The sequence below is a fragment of the Helianthus annuus genome, chromosome 4, assembly GCF_002127325.2.
Source record: "Helianthus annuus cultivar XRQ/B chromosome 4, HanXRQr2.0-SUNRISE, whole genome shotgun sequence".
NCBI classification, from domain to species: domain Eukaryota; kingdom Viridiplantae; phylum Streptophyta; class Magnoliopsida; order Asterales; family Asteraceae; genus Helianthus; species Helianthus annuus.
Window position 1 is genome coordinate 106,140,045 of NC_035436.2, and position 19,931 is coordinate 106,159,975.

Below are 19,931 nucleotides of genomic sequence, written 5' to 3' on the forward strand. Positions count from 1 at the left end.
CATGATAGCCAATAGTAGATCATACATGTCTTAATGGATCATGTTGGGCCTTAATGGATCACGATGGCCAATAGTAGATTATATATGTCTTAATCGACCATATTGGGTCTAAATGGATCACAATGGTCAATAGTGGATCACACATGTCATAATCGCCCACATTGGGCCTTAATGGATCACAATGACTAATAGTAGCTCATATACGTCTTAATCGACCATACCGGCCTAAATGGATTACAATGGACCATAGTAGATCGCACATGTCTTAATGGACTAAAATGAGCCATAATGGATTAAAATGGCCAACAATAGACCATACACGTCTTAGTGGACCATATTGTTTCTTGATGAATCACAATTGCCAATAGTAGATCATACATGTTTTAATAGATCACATTGGGCCTTAATGGATAATAATGGTCAATAGTAGATCATACATATCATAATAGACCATATTGGGTCTTAATGGATCACAATGGCCATTTATGTTATATTTTATTTTTTTAAAATGTGATTATATATATTGGTATTTTTGGTGTAAGGTTTTATTTTTAAAATATTAATATATGACAGAATAAAAAAATAATTAAAATCGAGTCAAATGGGTTATATTCGGGTTATGTGTTTTGACACGAGTTTGGAGTTCGGGTTCGTATAAATTTTTCGGATTCAGATCGGGTTGAAACCACGATCCCACAAATACGAGTCATTTAACTAGGGATGGGCTCGGTGCCAATCGGTATGGGTACCAAAAATACCAGTACAAAGAATCCCAAAGAAATGGGTACTGGTACCGAAGATACCCGATACGGTACGGTTCGATACCGGTACGGACCGGTATTTAAAGATAAAGACGGGTATTTACCGATACCATACCAGACCGGTACAAAAAATGCAACATGTCGGTACCAAATCGGTATCAAAAAACGAACCGGTACGGGAAATTCGATACCGGTACCCGATACCATTTGCACAAGCTGGGTACCATATTATCAGGTTTTTTAATACTCTATTGTTTTTTTTTATTACCCTATTTTATTGTCTTTTTGTTTATAATTATTAAATATGCATTGTATAATGTAAAAAAGGTTAAATTAGATTCACTATCATAAATTTAATAGATAAGTATTAGAATAATAGATAAGTATTAGAATCATGTTCTGATATAGGTATAATCGGTTCCGGTTTCAAGTATTAATCCAGTATGATCGGTTCTAATTTCAGATATTGAGATCAAAATACATAAATTATTTATATCCTATAGGTAGGGTCAGTTCCAGTTTTTGAATATTAAAAAACCAGTTCAAGGTACGTTTTTTTTTTTGTGCAATTTTGAGATGTGGTTTCAAAAATTTTAGTTTTCACACTCCGTCCTAATTCAGCCCGCCCAATTTTCCTCTTCCTCAAAACCCCCAAAATTCCCCACATAGCTGAAACAAATTCAACCCCACCAACTCACTAAGTTCAGTGCGAATCCTTTGCCCTGGTTCCGATCTACACAGTATCTCCGCCACAACCACTACCAATTCCAACTTCCACAAAACCCTAACCAATTTTGGTTACCATCAAACCCTAACGATGATGCGACGCAAGGAGAAGCGCATGATTTTTAGTTCGTACCTGCAACGTGCTTGTAAAATCTCTGATGGAATCGAGAAGAAGAGGAGTAAAATCTCAATCGAGTTCGTTGGCTTCTGATTCATGGAGATTTGGGGTCGGATTCGCTGGCTTCTGATTCACTGGCTTTAAGGAGAAGCACATGATTTTGAGTACGTATCTTCAATCTATTTATGCTTTCTTTACGATTACTAATTTTCAAATCCATTTTGTTTGTAAGTTATGGATATAGATCCCTATTCCATGCTGTATAAAAATGAATTCTTTGATACCGGATTTTTTTTTGTTAAAAATCAACTTTTTTTTTGTTTCAATTAGTCAAAGTGTTATTTTATACGAGGATAATGTAATATGTTTATCCTCTAAATGGATCACAATGGTCAATAGTGGATTCTTCAATCGTTGAGATCGATGTTCTCTATGTTCATGGCTTTCTTGCCTTCATAGAGGTTTGCTTATCTTTCTACTTCGTTATAATTTCACATTTTCCATTAATTTTACTGTCATTTAGAGTTTGCATTTTTATGTTGTTTAAGTGTTATTTAGGTCATTGTCAGAGCTACAGCAGTCATACCTGGTCGCTCTCCGTGACAAGCCATGTTTGCCGCCACCAAAGACGTAGACAATCATACCGTCACAAACCCTACTCTGCGCACCGAAGACTACCGCCACCACAATGATCAGAACATCGTCGTCGAATGTTGTTGATGCCGACGAGCAGGTTGTAACACCATCGGACGGTCGTCATCGGCCTCCCTCTGCGCTCTCTCTCTGTCGCTCACAACTTTCTCTCTCTAACAGGTTCTTTCTTTAAGGGTGTTATGTCTCTCTATTGTCCCTTTAAACTGGTTATACAGAAAATGACGAAAATGACCTTTCTACTGTTCATCACCTTTAGTTTTTAATATAACTAAGTTGATCTCTATACTAGAAATTAGAAATCTAAAATAGGATGCTTATTTCAGCAGGTGTGGAATTATAAAACGAAACAGCTTTGTATCATTTCCATTTCATTGTTTTATATTATCGGGTATAAGTTGTAGTTTTATTCTTCACTATTACTACTACTAATAAAGAAAACCCCTCTGTTTGGAGAGAATTTGGTTCTGTAATCTTTTCTATTTCCTAAGTTGTATGCGAGGAAGCCAATTCGGATTACTTGAATACTTTCTGTGAGGGTCATAATGTCACACCCCCAAAATCCCACACGCGGAGTGCCACCGCTTGGAGGCGTGACTGACCAGGATCAAGCCACCAATTATATCAAACATAGCATTTAATAAAATCAAAGACATAATTGGTGTTCAAAACCAAACACTGTTTAAGTAGCGGAAGCATTAAATGTAAAACCCAAATCATAAGCATCATTGTGTGAATGTAAAAGTGTTTAATAAGCATTCATGAGTTCTTGTCCACAACGACCCGCTTCTCCTCTGGTGCAAGCTCCAAGTATACCTAAGGTCCTGCAAGGCATGCAGCAAATAATCAACAAACTAGTTGAGCGAGTTCACAGAAAGTAAGTTCATAATGTAATGCATAAGTATAGCTAGTGGGGGCTTCCCATACTAGTGCGTACTAAAGGTGGGGGCTTCCCATGTTCATCCTGGCTAATGAGGGCTTCTCATTAACGGTACTTACTAGACTAACTTCCGACCATGTGTTCTTCTTTACCGAGAACAGGAAAACGTACAGGGTCACGTAGGCTTTACGTGACGTGCCCTTCCCCGAGGACGGTGGTACGCGTGGGGGCTACGTAGGCTTTACGCAGCGTGGCCTTCCGACCTGGAAGCCAATGAATGGTATTGGGTTACGTAGGCTTTACGTAACGTGTCCTCCCGACCCGGGAGACATATGGCAAATATACTGGGTTACGTAGGCTTTACGTAACGTGTCCTGACTAACCTGAGGACGATGGTCTATAGTCTGGTATATGCGTAAGTACGAGTATCTCCTTTTACAATAACATATCCAACCCAATTCCCAACCCGGGAATCCCATGCCTTGGCTGTGTGAACTCACCTTGGTTTGCTCGGCAGATACACAAAGAGTATAGATAAGCTAGTAATTTGTCAATCACGTCCTAGCATGGTTGTTATACGAGTCAGGTTCGTATATAGCACGTATATAGTAATCACGTATAGTCATGGCAAACATGTACGCACGTAAGCAGATAAGACATAGCATGTGAGGATCCAATTGTCTAAGTCCAACAATGCCCGGTCCAATAACATAAGCAGCCCAATAATATAACAATCCAGATTCCCAATCGGCCCAAGTAGCAAACACATACAAGTCCATTAGCAAAACAGTCCACAATTCAAATCGTTGGGCTCAATAGATTGGGCCCGTGACAGTGAAGGCCCAACAGTGTGCGTGTAAACGATGGTCTCGAGTCGCAACGGAGATCTCGAGTCGCAACCGGAGATTACGAGTCGCAACAGCTGGTTGCGAGTCGCAATGGAGATCTCGGTTCATCATGGTCTGGTTACGAGTCGCAACGGGACTCGCAACCGTGGTTTCGGCTGGTGCTGTTTGTGGTCTTGAGTCGAGACGGGGGTTTCGACTCGCAATCTGAGTCGCAACCGGCTGTGTAACTGATTTCCATAATTCTAGTCAATTAAACTCCGTGATTTCAGCAAACATATTCAACAGTTTCGGAAACAGATCAAACACCGAAAATAGCAGTTTCATAGCAATCTTCAAACATGTTCATATGCTTAAACAAAACAGCCTAGATAACAATCAATCGGATCATCAAACAGCCTAAACCGAATCATGCAGAAACGTTTTGATTTATCAATTTCATGACAGCCTATAACCATGCACCTAACCGGTTCGAATCAAACAATAAGTCGAGCATAAAACGTAACCGTACATGTTATCTGATTAACAAACATCACTATTATAAGTACCCGCATCCAACATCAACAACCAATCAATATTACAAGCATACACCTTAGTTACATCACCTAACAGAATGATAGCAATCACATAATATCATAAATAATCCAAAAACATAACATCATCACTAACCGGATGAAGGTAGAGGATCGATTCGTTTCACAAGCTTCAAAGTGTGTGTGTGTGTGCCGTCGGGTTCCAAGCAAGCCGAGAGAGAGCAAAGCTTCTAGGGTTTGTGTGTGTGTGTTTGTGATTTGCAAAAGTGGTAAAACAAAACCCCTAACTCGGTTTTGTGTGTTGCGAGTGGGGAGTGGGCCGAGCCCATACGGTTTTCTTCTAAGGATCCGTGAACAAAGATGTGGCCCAAAGGGCTCGTGTACTCGGTCCACAAACATACGACATACTTACACACATAATGCATAAAACATAACATATATCATGAAATCAATTAATCATTCGGGTTTATAAAATCACATATCGTGCACAAACGTTACATCAAGCAAGCCTAAAGTTCGAGTTGTCACATTATCCCCAACTAATTGGAAATTTCGTCCCGAAATTTGGTATGCACTCACTGAGGAAGCTAGGTAAACTGTACCGTTCACTGATTTTCCTGGGGTGTCACATCCTCCCCCCGTTGATCTGGAATTTCGTCCCGAAATTCCGAAGTAGTAGCTTCAGCCTCAGTAGTGGTTGCCTTGTTCCCGAATAACTGGGGGTACTTTTCTGTCATCCTGTCTTCGCGTTCCCAGGTGTACTCTGGGCCACGTTTGGAGTTCCAACGAACTCGGACAAGAGGGATTCTCTTGTGTTTGAGGACCTTCACATCCCGGTCCGTGATTTCGACTGGTTCCTCAACGAACTGCAACCGCTCGTCGATAGTGAGTTCCTTAAAAGGAATGATGAGTGTTTCGTCTGATAGGCACTTCTTTAAGTTCGATACGTGAAAGACATTGTGAACTGCCCCGAGTTCAGCTGGTAAATTCAACTTGTAGGCTACCTTGCCAATCTTTTCTATAATTTCGAATGGTCCGACGTATCGCGGATTCAGTTTGCCCCGTTTGCCAAAACGAACCACACCCTTCCAGGGTGAAACTTTCAATAAAACCCGGTCCCCGACCTCAAATTCCAATGGCTTTCTACGCTTGTCCGCGTAGGCTTTCTGACGGTCTCGTGCTGCCGCCATGCGTTGTCGTATCTGTGCAATCTTTTCTGTGGCGTCCACTACAATCTCTGGACCCGTAATCTGACTATCTCCCACCTCTGCCCAACAGAGAGGTGACCGGCATTTACGCCCGTACAATGCCTCGAATGGAGCGGCTTGGATGCTGGTGTGGTAACTATTATTGTATGAAAACTCCACCAAAGGGAGGTGCTTTTCCCAGCCGTTGCCGAAATCGATAACGCATGCCCGAAGCATGTCTTCTAGTGTTTGGATCGTACGCTCAGACTGCCCATCCGTCTGAGGGTGATATGCTGTGCTCATGTCTAACCGTGAGCCGAAAGATTTGTGCATTGCTTGCCAAAGCTCTGATGTGAATCGTGCATCGCGATCCGAAATGATAGATGTGGGCACCCCGTGCCTCGAGACAACTTCTTTAAGATATACGTCTGCGAGAGTGGAGAACTTATCCGTTTCCTTAATCGGCAGGAAGTGTGCAGACTTGGTGAGTCGATCAACTATCGTCCATATCGTATCGTTCCCACGCTGGGATCTAGGTAGGCCTGTAACAAAATCCATGGAAATTTCTTCCCATTTCCACTGTGGTATCTTAGGCTGCTGAAGTAGGCCAGCTGGTTTCTGATATTCGACCTTGACTCTCGCACAGGTCAAGCATTTTCCAACGTACGTAGCGATGTGGGCCTTCATACTAGGCCACCAATAAGTAGTACTGATGTCGTGGTACATTTTATCCGACCCTGGATGTACCGAATAGCGAGACTTGTGTGCTTCGTCCATCACAAGTTCGCGTAGACTACCATAAAGTGGGACCCAAATACGCCCCGTTACATAGTAGGCGCCGTCCGCCTTCTGTTCCATTTGTTGTCATGAGCCGCGTAAGGCCTCAGCCTTGACGTTTTCGGGCTTCAGTGCTTCTACCTGAGCGTCTCGTATCTGTGCAGGAAGGCTAGACTGAATCGTAAGCTGTAGCGCTCGCACGCGCCGTGGTAAAGTGTCTTTCCGACTGAGGGCATCAGCCACAACATTGGCTTGCCTGGATGATACTTGATAGCGCATTCGTAATCATTAAGTAACTCGACCCATCGTCGTTGACGCATGTTCAAATCTTTCTGCTTAAGGATATGCTCGAGACTCCTGTGATCGGTGTAAACCGTGCACCTGGTACCGTACAGGTAGTGTCGCCATATCTTAAGCGCGAAAACAACAGCTCCCAGCTCTAAATCGTGCGTCGTGTAGTTCCGTTCGTGGACCTTGAGTTGACGAGAGGCGTAAGCAATAACCTTGTCGCGCTGCATTAACACACATCCCAATCCCCGAATGGATGCATCACAATAAACCACGAAGTCATCTGTGCCCTCTGGCAATGAGAGGATAGGTGCACTGCAGAGTCTATCCTTTAGGTGTTGAAAAGCAGTCTCCTGGGGCTCTCCCCAGCGATAGGTAACACCCTTCTGTGTCAGTAGCGTAAGCGGCTGAGCAATCTTCGAAAAGTCTCTAATAAACCGTCTGTAGTAACCTGCCAGACCCAAGAATTGGCGTATCTCTGTCGGCGTACGCGGTGCAGGCCAGTTCCTGATCGATTCTACCTTGGATGGATCGACATGGATCCCATCCTTGTTTACCACGTGGCCTAAGAAGTGGACTTCACGAAGCCAGAAGTCACATTTAGAAAGCTTGGCGTACAGTTGCTCCTTCCGAAGGAGTTCCAAAATAAGACGAAGATGCTGTTCGTGTTCCTCCTGACTCTTGGAGTAAATCAGAATGTCGTCGATGAATACTATGACGAACTTGTCTAGGTAGGGTTTGTACACCCTGTTCATAAGGTCCTTAAATACTGCAGGTGCGTTCAATAACACCAAACCACCCATCATGTCAAACATAAAGTGTAATAGTTAAAATAATTCATAAAACCCAAAACGATGGATGTTCAAGTCAAACTTTGTTTGTGTAACAGATACATAATAACGAAAACCCAACATAAGTTATAAGTTCAAATATCGTTCGTTGCGTCTCCTCGTCCTAACACGAAAGCTCGACCTCTTGCCTCGTTGCCATTATTGTTGTTGTTTCCGCCGTTGTTGTTGCCGTTGCCCTGGTTGTTATTGTTGTTGCGGTTCTGGTTCAACTGAGGGCAATCGCGTTTGAAGTGACCTTCAGCTCCACACTGGAAACATCCCCGGTTTCCATGCTGTGGCTGCTGCTGCGGTGGGTTCTGTGGAGCTGGTTGTTGCGGTTGCTGGTCCTGATTTGCAGGACGAGGGCTCCTACAGTCTTTAGCCTCGTGCCCCATCTTAAGACACCTTTGACAGCGACCCTTGTTACACGGGCCGTGGTGATGCCTGTTGCAGTTGTGGCACCTAGGTTGACTACCCTGATATCTCCTCTGTCTGTGACTACTAGAGGATTGCTGACTGGGACTCTGATAGTGGTCAGTCTTCTGTTGCTGAGCTTGAGACTGAACGGATGCTGAGCCTTTACTAGAATCTCCATCCCATTTTCTTTTACTGTCACCAGATGTAGCAGGAGTAACTGAGGTGGTGACATTAGCAGTGGCATTAACACGCTTGGGCAGTTTATTCTGATCCACTGCCTGATCAGTGATGCGATGAGCGAGGCGCTGGATTTCCTGGATGTTTTCGAGGTTAGCCGACGTCACGTGGCTCTGAATTTCTGGCGCCAATCCCTTGAGATACAACTCAATGCGCTTGTATGGAGGGTCCACCATAGTTGGACACAGAACGGCCAGCTCATTCGACCGTTTAGTATACGCTTCAATTTCCGATCCGACCATCTTCAGATTGTAGAGCTCATCCTCCAACTTGTGGATATCCTCACGTGTGCAATACTCACGCTTGATGAGTTCCTTAAAGTCGTTCCATGGGGTGGCGTTAGCAGCTGCCAACCCCAAGATCTGGACTTGGGCATTCCACCAAGTCAGTGATATTCCTTCCAAAGTACCGGTGGCAAACTTGACCTTGCGAGCCTCAGGGCACTCGCACATTTCGAAAACCGATTCTAACTTTTCAAACCAATGGAGGAGTCCCACTGCCCCCTCTGTGCCGCTAAAAGAGTTTGGACGACAGTCCATGAAATTCTTGAACGTGCAGACAGGCTGCTGCGCGTGTTGACCTATTGTGTACGAATAGGACGAGAGTTAAATACGAGCGTTAGTGTAGGATCTAAAGATCCTAGTGTGTGCCTATACTGCAGGATATACTACCTGCTTGAGCTGCTGCAACTGCCGCAGCAACTTGAGCTTGAACAAGAGCCTCTAGCTGGGCTTGTGTCATGTTGATTCGTCCAGACATGATCTTCATAGTAACAAGTAGCATACGTAAGAATGGTTCGCGAGTAGGGCGATGACAGAAAAGCGCAGGCATATAGGTGTTCTCATGAAATCAAAGCATGTGTATCTAAGCGTAATGCGAGCAAAGTTCTAAGCAGTTCTAGCAAACAGGCAATAAACATAAACCTTATTACCTAGGATGTCGAGTCTTGCACGTGGAGCGAAGCGTCGTTGTGGATCATTGAGAGCACTGTGCTGGTTATAGTCCGGTTTTAATAAAAACGTTTACCCATATTAAAACCAAGTTCTCTATAACCAATGGCTCTGATACCAATCTGTCACACCCCCAAAATCCCACACGCGGAGTGCCACCGCTTGGAGGCGTGACTGACCAGGATCAAGCCACCAATTATATCAAACATAGCATTTAATAAAATCAAAGACATAATTGGTGTTCAAAACCAAACACTGTTTAAGTAGCGGAAGCATTAAATGTAAAACCCAAATCATAAGCATCATTGTGTGAATGTAAAAGTGTTTAATAAGCATTCATGAGTTCTTGTCCACAACGACCCGCTTCTCCTCTGGTGCAAGCTCCAAGTATACCTAAGGTCCTGCAAGGCATGCAGCAAATAATCAACAAACTAGTTGAGCGAGTTCACAGAAAGTAAGTTCATAATGTAATGCATAAGTATAGCTAGTGGGGGCTTCCCATACTAGTGCGTACTAAAGGTGGGGGCTTCCCATGTTCATCCTGGCTAATGAGGGCTTCTCATTAACGGTACTTACTAGACTAACTTCCGACCATGTGTTCTTCTTTACCGAGAACAGGAAAACGTACAGGGTCACGTAGGCTTTACGTGACGTGCCCTTCCCCGAGGACGGTGGTACGCGTGGGGGCTACGTAGGCTTTACGCAGCGTGGCCTTCCGACCTGGAAGCCAATGAATGGTATTGGGTTACGTAGGCTTTACGTAACGTGTCCTCCCGACCCGGGAGACATATGGCAAATATACTGGGTTACGTAGGCTTTACGTAACGTGTCCTGACTAACCTGAGGACGATGGTCTATAGTCTGGTATATGCGTAAGTACGAGTATCTCCTTTTACAATAACATATCCAACCCAATTCCCAACCCGGGAATCCCATGCCTTGGCTGTGTGAACTCACCTTGGTTTGCTCGGCAGATACACAAAGAGTATAGATAAGCTAGTAATTTGTCAATCACGTCCTAGCATGGTTGTTATACGAGTCAGGTTCGTATATAGCACGTATATAGTAATCACGTATAGTCATGGCAAACATGTACGCACGTAAGCAGATAAGACATAGCATGTGAGGATCCAATTGTCTAAGTCCAACAATGCCCGGTCCAATAACATAAGCAGCCCAATAATATAACAATCCAGATTCCCAATCGGCCCAAGTAGCAAACACATACAAGTCCATTAGCAAAACAGTCCACAATTCAAATCGTTGGGCTCAATAGATTGGGCCCGTGACAGTGAAGGCCCAACAGTGTGCGTGTAAACGATGGTCTCGAGTCGCAACGGAGATCTCGAGTCGCAACCGGAGATTACGAGTCGCAACAGCTGGTTGCGAGTCGCAATGGAGATCTCGGTTCATCATGGTCTGGTTACGAGTCGCAACGGGACTCGCAACCGTGGTTTCGGCTGGTGCTGTTTGTGGTCTTGAGTCGAGACGGGGGTTTCGACTCGCAATCTGAGTCGCAACCGGCTGTGTAACTGATTTCCATAATTCTAGTCAATTAAACTCCGTGATTTCAGCAAACATATTCAACAGTTTCGGAAACAGATCAAACACCGAAAATAGCAGTTTCATAGCAATCTTCAAACATGTTCATATGCTTAAACAAAATAGCCTAGATAACAATCAATCGGATCATCAAACAGCCTAAACCGAATCATGCAGAAACGTTTTGATTTATCAATTTCATGACAGCCTATAACCATGCACCTAACCGGTTCGAATCAAACAATAAGTCGAGCATAAAACGTAACCGTACATGTTATCTGATTAACAAACATCACTATTATAAGTACCCGCATCCAACATCAACAACCAATCAATATTACAAGCATACACCTTAGTTACATCACCTAACAGAATGATAGCAATCACATAATATCATAAATAATCCAAAAACATAACATCATCACTAACCGGATGAAGGTAGAGGATCGATTCGTTTCACAAGCTTCAAAGTGTGTGTGTGTGTGCCGTCGGGTTCCAAGCAAGCCGAGAGAGAGCAAAGCTTCTAGGGTTTGTGTGTGTGTGTTTGTGATTTGCAAAAGTGGTAAAACAAAACCCCTAACTCGGTTTTGTGTGTTGCGAGTGGGGAGTGGGCCGAGCCCATACGGTTTTCTTCTAAGGATCCGTGAACAAAGATGTGGCCCAAAGGGCTCGTGTACTCGGTCCACAAACATACGACATACTTACACACATAATGCATAAAACATAACATATATCATGAAATCAATTAATCATTCGGGTTTATAAAATCACATATCGTGCACAAACGTTACATCAAGCAAGCCTAAAGTTCGAGTTGTCACACATAATTTGCTAACATGAGTTTTCCATGAGTCAAATGGAGATCTTATAGCTGCAAGTAAAGTAAAGTAAAGTAAAGTAAAGTAAAGTAAAGTAAAGTAAAGTAAAGTAAAGTTGTCTAATAACTTACATTGTCTATTGTTACCAGGTTCCATTATTTCTACAACTGTTAAAGAAAATGCAGGATTCTTCTCATCCTTTCTACCCTCAGGTACTGGTTGTCTTTGTAGCGTGATCATAGTTTTTTAATATTATTTTCTGCAACATGTGACTTAAGGATAAGCTATGCAGCTGCCAAAAGTTATCTTGACATATGTACACAGACTGAATGCATCAAGTTTACTCTTTGAAGCCACTTTCTTAATTAAATCTTCTCTTCATAAATTTTAAAATGTGTTTACACCATGACATTTGCTAATTCTTTTCCTCTCTTTTATACTGAGTTGATGGTCGATGGAAATAAAATACTTCATCCTCGAGGCATGTGTTTCAGTTAAAGTAATCTTTTCAGCTTAAATTCTGGACTATGTTTGGTGTATCTTTATAGATGGATTTTTGATACAGTTACTAATTGATTAGATGGATTTTGGATATGTTTTTTGTGCATAAATTTGTTTTACTATGCCATTAGGTGCTTGTAATTGTGGTTTCTAACTTGTGGGAGGGCTGCCTTTACCATTTGCTTTTCCTTAATTAACACACACATGTGTGTGTAAATAGAGTCTGAGAGAGAGACAGAGGGTGCAAGAAACGGAGACTCAAGTTATCGGCCAGCCACCACCTCTGGTGGCGGAGACAAGGCGGATCTTTAGCGGCATCTTCGAGTGTTGTACCCCTACCTACAGAACAAAAGACATAAAGTGCCCGGTGAGGTGGCATGGGCTAGGGTTCTGACGGCACTCCAGTTAACTCCGGCAATAATTCAGGTAAACCTTGATTCAGTTGCATGTTCTTTTTCACTTAGATGGGTCTAAGTTGTGTACCCTGAAGCTATTTTCGGTGTTACAGGACTCTGATGAATCTCAGGCGACTTCTCCGGTTAACGATCTGGGTTGGCATGTTATTTAACCTTAAAGATCGGTGGATGACCCGTATCATGACAGGTGGATGGGGAAGGCGGTTGCTGCAACCTATATGGCTAATAAGTTGGTACTTTTCAATCTCTTTCTTTAGTAAAAATCTTATCTTGATTCAAGAACTGATATGGGTATTTGAGTCTGGTGTTTGTTTGATAGATCTTGATCAGTTAATCACATAAAGATTGAGTCTTTATGTAATGGGTTCTTCCTCATATTTACATGGCCTGAAACTGGTATAATTTGGGTGCACTGTTAAGTAGTTTTAATATGAGTGATCTTAATGGAAACGTTGAATACTTGACTGTTCTTGTACTCATCGATGACGCATTTATTATTGATAAAAAAAGGTACCACAAAGTGCTTGCAGGTCAATTTGCATGGCCTGACATGCTGACCTGTTACTAACTTGCTACCTTTAAATCACACACATACATATTCTTTCTTCTGTTGTATTTCTACTACTCTAACTACTGTTTTGGCTTCTTCTTTGTTTTCCTATTTCAGCAAGTATGAGTTTATGGGTCAGGGTCATACTGCTCATTGTCTTACTTGCAGCACTTTTATATTATGCCAAAACTAAGGGTTTGCTTCTGTAAAACATTCATAACTTTTGCCTCTCAAAACTCATGACAACAACTGGCATTTAACAGTCTATTAGAGTTGTTGGGAACATTTTTCAATTGACAAACAAATTTGTATTTTTTGGCTTTGAGTATATAGCTAAATAGAAAAATGAAATATACAATTGATTCGGAATAGTTTGGTTGATTTCATGTAACATTGGAGACTCACAAAACTAATTGTAACATTGGAGCTCTATGCCACGTATTTACGCCACCGCAACGCGCGGCGGGTAAAAATCTCTAGTTATTCATAAATGAATCCAATCAAACGGGCCAAACAACTAGATATTAATTTTATTTTCTTTTATTGATAAACAAGTAATGTGAGTCCTCAGTAATTAATTGCCATGCATATTTGTTTTGTTGAGGCATTGTATATATGATAATGATGATGAGGTCAATGGTACACTTAGTTTTTTTAATTATTCCCAACATCCTCTATCTCTCAAAACAAAGGAAGTAATTGACCCGACACACAAAGTGTTGAACCTGAGCTGCACAAGAAACTGACCAGTTGACATTATGTGTAGGTTTGTGACATGGCTACAATATATTGGAGGTGATGGTTTCGTTGATGGGCTAAGAGACATTAGAACTGGCTACGAGTTACAGTTTACTCACTACCATAGAAACAAGGTCGACACTAGCCCATGGATGAAAATTTGCAATACTTTCAAGTCCAAAAGCAGTGAATATATACGGACTTGAAGAAAACAACCTAGAAATAGCTATTAGTTTTTGTGTACATTTGTTTCTCTTTGCAACTTTTGTAGATAGATTTTGCTTAGAAGTTTATGTCTTCTATTAGTATTTAAATTGAAAACTTATCTATGGTTTTTTGGTTATTATTGTTAATATCATTTGTTTTATAAATTATCTCATGTTCATTGCAGTTTTTATTATACAAAAATTGAAAATAAAATGGGTAATTACATGTAAATGGCCACATGAAACCACTAATATGTGTGACCAGAGGTTAGATAATAGTTAAACTTAAAATTACAAAATTTCGCGTGGTTATAAATAACTATTAGCCACGCCATAGTTACTTTGCTTTTTATTGTGTGACAGAATGATACCATACGTCATGGGAAAAAATTATGTGTGACCAAAGATTAGACAATAGCCACACTTAAAATTACAAAATTTCGTGTGACTATTAATAACCATTAGCCACGCCATAGTTACTTTCTTTTTTACTGTGTGACGGAATGATACCAAACGTCATGGGAAAAGAAAATTATTTGTGACTAAAGGTTAGACAATAGCCACACTTCAAATTACAAAATTTCTTGTGGCTATAGATAAGCACTAGCCACGCCATAGTTACTTTGTTCTTTGTTGTGTGACAGAATGATACCAAACGTCATGGGAAAATAAAAGTATATGTGGCCAAAGGATAGACAATAGCCGTACTTAAAATTTCAAAATTTATTGTGGCTGTACATACCCGTTAGCCACACTTTCGTTGCTTTGTTTTTTATTTATGTGACAGAATGATAGCAAATATCATGGGAAAAACAAATATGTGTGACCAAATATTAGAAAATAGCCACACCATCATCACTTTGTTTTAATTGTGTGACGAAGTGATAACAAATGTCATAGAAAAAACAAACATGTGTGACCAAAAGTTAGACAATAGCCACACTTAAAATTGCAAAAGTGTTTGTGTCTCTAGCAAAAGTTTTTAACAACACTTACAATAAATTCATGTGACTATATATTAGAACCGGCTACACTTACAGTAAATTCATATAGCCGTTGCTACCTTTTAGCCATACTTAATAAACAACATAGTTGATTACAACAACCCTTTTTGCAACAATTTTTTTTTTAATTTATGTGGCTAAAATAGACTTTTTAGTAAATATATGTGACTATATAATAGAAATAGTCACACTTGAATTAAATTCATGTGGCCGTTGCAACCCTTTAGCCACACTTAATGGAGGAAATGCTAGATTTTAATAAAAAATGTTGGCCCTTTAGCCACACTTTTAAGTTCTACGACCACTAAAAGTGTGTATGGCCGTATGATACTTACGATGACTCGAGCTTTGGTCACACTTGACATGAAAAAAATATGTGTGGCGAAAGGCATATAGTCACATTTTTATTGTGTGGCGATATCAGACGCGACGCTGAATAGATATCTAAGTTTGCAGATGCATTACCTTTGGAGTGGGATGAATTTTTGGGTAGACTGAAAAAGGATTCTTGGTTCTCAAAATTTAAACCATATGATTTCTTCAGAGAGCTTAGAAGACACAATGATGAGATTGTAGAGAAAAAGAAAGATTTAATAAAATAATTAGAAAAGGCTTTTGAATACTTGAGTTTAGATGTGATTCTTGAAATAATGAAAAGAATTCGAAAAGAGATAGATTGAAATATGATTTAAAGAGAGGTTGTTTTTTGGATGAAAATTTGAATCCTGCTGATTTGGTTGAAATTCTTCTTACAGGAACATACAAGAAGGAGACGGAGAAGTGCTCAAAATGTGAAAAATTCGAAGCAGACAATGTCAAACTTTTGAAGGATGTAGAGAGTTTGACATTGGAAATCAAAAGCTTGAAGGATGAGAAAGAATCTGATAATAAACAGATTCTTGAAATGCGAGAAATTTGTGAGAAATTGAAGTCTGAAAATGTCAAACTGTTGAGTGGTTTGAACAGTTTGACATCAGAAAACAAAATTTTGAAAGAAAAAATGGAAAATTTTGAAAATGAAAAATTAAAAGTTGAAACAGACTTTCAAGGTCAAATAAAGATTCTTGAAGATGAGAGATCTGTTTTTAGCAAAAACGATGTTGAAAAACAGATTGCAATAAATTTTCATCTTCAAACAATTATTCGACTTGAAAAGGAAGCTGAATGTGCTCGAAATAAAATTGACGAGCTTGAAAAGAAATTGAAAGGTTTTGTGACTTCTTCAGAATTATTGAAGATTGTGATGACAAATCTGATGATGAAAAAGAAAAAGAAGAAAAAAGAAAAACATTTTTGAAATTAAGTGAAATGTTTAAAAATATTGTTTTACATTCTACTGAGAAAGGTGAATGCTCAACGCAAAAACCTGTAAAGAAGAATGTGGAACAGAAACAAAAAGATAATAAATCGAAAAAATTTCAAAAAGAAAATAAAAGCTCATCAGATCAATCATCCAATTACAATAAAAAATCACAAAAATTTAAAAATCAAAACTCAAAAATAGTTGGTAATCCGTGGTGCAGGTTTGACCACAGTTCTCAAATGCCAAATCAAGGAAACAAGAAAGGATATGATTACCACAAGGCAACTCAATACTATGATCTAAGTGTGTGGTATGAAAGTGGTGAAAGGTATGATAACATAGTGTGTTACACTTGTGGCTATCAAGGACACATTGCTGTTAACTGCCAAAACCAGATATTTGAAACGAGAAGGTGTTATGAATGTCAAATCAAAGGCCATATTGCAAGAGATTGCCCAATGAGATCAAAGGGAAGATCGAGGGCTGATTCTCACAAATTGGCAAAGAAACCAGTCAATGTCAAGCCCAAAGCACAGAAAGTTCAAGAACCTAAAGTTCACGAATAGAAAGTGAAGCTTTTGCAGGGGCAGAAAGACAGACTGAGGAAGAAAAGGAAGAAGGCAAGAGAGTATCTCGAAAGGATTTTGTCCTCGGATACAGCAAGAAAATCAGAGAAGAGTTCTGATAAATCGTTTTGCTCTCCAAAGAATGATCAGTCAAGTAAAACGAATTCATCAGATACAAATCTGAGGACAGAAGAGAGAGTAAATGGCGATGAATCTGGCTTATCAAAGTCAGACAAGCCACATTCAGGCAATGATTCTGGTTCGTCAAAACCAGAAGAGCCATTTGTTGAGGTAAAAACTGTCAAACCCAAGGCTGGTCAGGCTTGGGTGAATATGTTCAAGTAAACTCCTGACTTGCCGGAGTTCCCAGGTTGGTAAGTGTGGAACAGGTATCGGCATCTTTCTTGAGAAATTCACAGGTTGGTAACTGTGATATATCAAATTACAAAAGACTAATCAAGGACATTAAGTTGTACTTGATTTATCTTTCCGACAAGTGATTAAAGGAAAACAATGTGATGAAAGAACCCCAAGTTTGTGAAAAGACAAACAAAACTAATTTTCCAGAAAAACCATTTTGATTAAAACAAACTTAAGTGTTTTGAAATCATAATGGGAAAATAGTTTGTTGTCAGGGGGAGTTATGATTGTTTATGTCAAGTGAATGGCGAATCGAAGTGATTTGATATCAGTTTGTCACGTTTCTTGTATAGTTTGATTTCAAATTTTCCTAGAAAATCAAAATTGAAACACATTTTGATTTTAGGGGGAGAAAAATTTTAAAAAAATAGAAAATTTGAAAATGACAAAAACATTGAAAAAGCAAAAATGAGTTTTGTTGTGAAAAGAGGAAATGATTGTACATCAGTGGACTATCACAGCATGCTAAAGAAATGAAATGTCAAATGTGATAAACGGTCTCACTAAGGATATGACGATAGGCTCAGCTAGACTAGTAGATTTGCGATAACCATACAAACTAAATGAAAAAGCCTAGTTCTAGTGGGAAACATGGTTTAAAGCATAGTACTTAGTTTTGTCCTTCGTGATTGTGTACCTACTCAGTAATCGCTGAATGCTAAAAGAGCATAAAAACCGGTCAGTTTGTGAACTTTCACAACTTGCTGAAAAGTCGCTGTGATTGTGCATTTTATTTTGCAAAGATTTAAACTTGTTTTATTTCTTTATTTTGTTTAAGCATTGGACATCCTCTGCATATACGTGAGTATCGACCTGGATGTTATTGCCTAAACGTTCTGCGTTATTTTCTTTGGTGTTTCGTTTAAGCTTTGGATCACCTCTGCGTATACGGGAGTATCGACCTGATGGTTAAAGCCTAAACAACTTCAACTTGTTTTATTTTCTTATTTTGTTTAAACATTGGACTTTCTCTGCGTATCGAAAGATCGACCTGATTGTTAATGTTTAGACATTCTGCGTTATTTCCGCACATATCACAGTTGATGAAAGTTTAAAGGCATTACTTGAGTCAGTGTATTGCATGATGAGGGGATATGCTGAGATCGTGGGGTCCATAAGAATTTAGTGCAAAATTAATATACCTTAACGTATCAGTAAGCATTTCGAAAGTTTTTAGATTGAGTTTAAGAGGACAACTATATCGTCAATCAATGTGAATCATTTAGAACTTAAAATGATTAAAGCTTAACGGTGCTAGTGATTTGTCTCATGAACTGATATGATCCTCTTACACAAACTCACAAAAATATTGTTTGTAAATATTTCTTTACTGTATTTCTATAAAAACAAAAATCCAAAAAGATTTTCGGAGTGTTTTAGCATAAAATTTTGAAAAATACAAAAAGATTTTCGACAATTGATGTTGAAGAGCTGATATTCAAAATTCTGAGTGCTAAACATGATGAACTACATTGGATTGGGAGAATATGTTGAAAACTTTGAATGTTATATACAAAAGTTTTGAAAGATTGTGTGCTTAGTTAATCAAGGTCATTCATTTGAACTTGATGTAACTATATAGAATGATGAATGAATGATTTCTACCAGTAAGTTTCTTAAATCTTAGTGTTATAAATTTGTAAAACTTATGTTGAGGTAGAGGATGTGCAGGTTAACCAGGTTTCAAATCCTGAGCAGATACAGAACGAAGCCAGGAATTGATCCTGAAATTGTGAACCTGTGAAGGCCAGACTACGATCCCGACAGTTGAGTCTAGAGGGGAGTCTGAGGACGAGTTCAACGCAAGAGGAAGCGTGGATTCAAAGAGCCAGATAACTATCATGGAGGAGCTTGTATTCGGAAAGCCAGACATCGATCCTAAAAGCACGGAAGCTTGACACAAGGGGGAGCCTGAAGGAAAAAGAGTTTAAGAAGAAGGGGAGAAACGGAAGCTCGAAGACAGATCCACGGGGATTCTGTTCGAGAAAGAGAAAGACAAGACGCTACGAGATTGACTGCGGCAATATCCAAGGGGGAGTCTGTTAGTGCAGTAATGTCTATAGCCTTCGTCAATCCGAGCCGTAGCGAGAAACAGTTCAAAACGAGCTTTATATTGTAATATTTAGATAGAATAAGCAAGGTGGCATTTTGGTAATTAATGAGAATTCTCATTAATTCCAAGGGCTATATATAGGAGAGTTATGTCATAGTTTAGTGACTTTTGCTCATTTGGAGATTTAGAGATCTAAGCTTAGAGAGAGAAAGTCTAGAGAGAGAAAGTTCTTTCACGTGATTCTCGGCTTTGTACACGTCATCTTATTCAATAGAATCACGGTTCTAGTACGTTCTTGTGTGTTCGGTCACGCGCGTTCACGGATTCCGCACGTCGAACGTTCGTTACGCAATCGTACGGTGTCAAAACCGATCCTACAGAGGTTCATCGGGATTAGGATCGTTCAACACATAGGATATCTTTTCTTACTTGAGAACGATTCTTAAGCTTCGATATTAATCCATAAAGTGTTTTGATTGAGATGATCCTTTTCAAGGATTGTTTTTAGTGATAGGTTACGGACGGTTTTGGGTAATATTGTTAGCGGCCAACTACAAAATTTAACAAGGTTCAATTTAAGTGTTTTCGATATTATCATATTTTAATCATTAGTA

At 39.9% G+C, this 19,931-nt stretch overlaps 1 long non-coding RNA gene across 1 annotated transcript; it reads left to right on the top strand.

Moving 5' to 3' along the window:
* The first annotated feature begins 1,388 nt into the window (after positions 1–1,388).
* LOC110924871 lies at positions 1,389–14,133 on the top strand. The gene is made up of 6 exons (XR_002584409.2): positions 1,389–2,066; positions 2,164–2,418; positions 11,710–11,772; positions 12,282–12,487; positions 12,570–12,710; positions 13,794–14,133. It is a non-coding gene; the product is annotated as an uncharacterized LOC110924871 (long non-coding RNA).
* The last annotated feature ends 5,798 nt before the right edge of the window (positions 14,134–19,931 follow it).